Source organism: Sinohyriopsis cumingii, chromosome 11 (assembly GCF_028554795.1).
Source record: "Sinohyriopsis cumingii isolate HCF-2022 chromosome 11, ASM2855479v2, whole genome shotgun sequence".
In the NCBI taxonomy this organism is placed as follows: domain Eukaryota; kingdom Metazoa; phylum Mollusca; class Bivalvia; order Unionida; family Unionidae; genus Sinohyriopsis; species Sinohyriopsis cumingii.
In genome coordinates, this window is record NC_142971.1 from 46,946,186 (window position 1) to 46,948,685 (window position 2,500).

General features: G+C 34.8%; 1 non-coding gene across 1 annotated transcript; it reads left to right on the plus strand.

Annotated features, from left to right (window-relative positions):
* Positions 1–893: 893 nt before the first annotated feature.
* On the plus strand, positions 894–1,012 carry LOC149788255 (5S ribosomal RNA). The gene has a single exon (XR_016424534.1). It is a non-coding gene; the product is annotated as a 5S ribosomal RNA (ribosomal RNA).
* Positions 1,013–2,500: the final 1,488 nt, after the last annotated feature.

Sequence of the window (2,500 nt, forward strand, 5' to 3'; positions counted from 1 at the left end):
CCATCCTCACTGTGAGGATATGCGATCATATATGGCCAATATTTCTTGTTCACAAATCTGGTGCAAATTTTTCAGTTTCCTCTACCTCCAGGATCGAAATGGGCCGCCTCGTATGCCGTCCAGATCCTCCAAATTTCTTCTGATATTCCGGATTCAGCCTATGCTATAGCGAATAATTGCAACGTATGCAATCGATGTCTTTCATTTTGGATACTTGTCTGTGGTATTTCTTATTCAATAATTGATAGATATATTTGGAATGTATTATTTTTAATTATTTTAATTTATTTACCTGTTTTTTAGCAGGGCACCAGTCTATCAGTGTGAAACTTGGCATCCCTTAGCGAATACTTCGAATATGGGCCATTGACAAAATAAATTGGTGTATAAATCTCTGTTTTGATTACAGTAAGTTTGGATGGATGTTCCCTGCTTCCACTTCCTTGCACTTTCTGTGTTTCCACAACTTTAACGTTTCCGAGCTGCAAGACGATATCCGTTTCAAATCAGATTCGAGTCCGTATTTAAAGGTAGCTCATAGGCTGATGTCGATTATTTACCTATTGAATTAGTCAGTTGATACAAGATAAATAATAATAATAATAATAATAATAATAATGCCCAAAAACAACAAAAATGAACTGAATCTTCGTTTAAATGCATTGTTATTTAAGTCCATTTGAAGGTGTAAACCTCCGGTTAAGCAACTAATGTCCGAGTCCGAAAATGCCTGAATTACAAATTTGAATAATGTATGAAGGCAGTTTATCTATATAAGTTTTAATCAGTACACTTTAATTACTAATTTTACACGGCACATAAACGTAAACGTCTGTACATCGGAAACGGTGAAGAGAGAAGCGAATATAAGTCTTAAATTTACAAACACTTGTGTCTACGGCCATACCACGTTGAAAGCACCGGTTCTCGTCCGATCACCGAAGTTAAGCAACGTCGGGCCCGGTTAGTACTTGGATGGGTGACCGCCTGGGAATACCGGGTGCTGTAGACTCTTTTTTTTTTTTTTTTTTTCTTTTATAACTAAAAACAGTTGAAGTTTTTCTTTCTTTCTTTTATTGTAACTAAATTTACTTTCTTCAATATAAATAATAAATAGAGCAATTTCTCGACTTTCATTTTCTCTTTTTCCTTAACTTTCTTCAATAATTCGGATCCTAAAAAATCAAGCATAGGACCTGAATATAGCAAATGTTGCTTTGCACTTCTCTGCTCTTGGTTTCGATCCTTACTACTGGAATATGCGATCATAGATGACCAGTATTTCTTATTAACAAATTCGGTTCAATTTATCCAGTTTCCTCTACTTTTACTACCACAACAAGCTGCCTCCTTTCACGTCGAAATACTTCCTTCAAGTTTCTTCTCATATATTCCTGGTGTAGTCTCTTGCGCAGAGTTGCAAAATATGCGATCAATGTCTTTCATTTTGGCTACTTATTTGTGGTATTTCTTATTCACTAATTGATTGATAAATATGGAATGTATGAATTGTGAGAATTTTTTATATTAATTTATTGATTGATTGATTTCTTTTACAGCAGGGCCTCAGTCTGCCAGTGGGAAAATTGGCATCCTGTAGCGAATACTGTAAATATGGGCCATTGGCAAAATAAATTGGGTTATAAAATTCTGTTTTGATTACAGTAAGTTTAGATAGATATTCCATGCTTCCACTTTCTGTATTTCCACAACGTTAACTTCTCCAAGTTGCAAGAAGAGATCCTTTGCAAATCTGATAAGACCCTATCTTTAAAGTTAGCTTATAGGCCGGTGTCGCTTATTTTAACCAAATGATAGGACAGAAAGACGAATAATAATAATAATAATAATAACAACAACAATAATGTCCTGAATCTGCATTTTAAGTCAATTTCAACATGGAATTCTCCCCTTATCTGGGTCAGAAAATGGATGAGTGACAAATATGAGTATCTGAGGCCAGTTTTGCTTCTTTTGGATTAGAACTTTGAATCAGTATACACTTTAGTTACTAATATTATACTGCACACAAACATTTGTACATCGGAAACGTTGAAGAGATGTGTGACTAATCAGCAAAAGAGTCTTGAAAACGCATCAAGACAACAAATTATGTTTTACAGTCGAAATGTTGTTCTCACTAGAACTGAAATCATTTAATTTCTACTTAAATGCCCGAAAAATTTACAATTAAAACTACAATAAATGTTTTATACCTAGTCCCGCACAGTGACGTTTATCTGATTCCCTGTACTCACCGAGAGCATTCTGTGTCATATGGATGCATATCAAATGAAGTGAAAAGTAATGGAATACTCGCTTTTTTATTTATCCCTATGCATCGTGGTGCCCACACCATGATGAGACGCTGTTTCAATAAACCTTTTTATATATGTTCTTTACTGTTCTTCCTTTTTCTTCTTGCTTTATCATACTGACACACGAGAGAGAGAGAGAGAGAGAGTATGCAACAAAGTTCGCATAACTTTATCAGCTATTA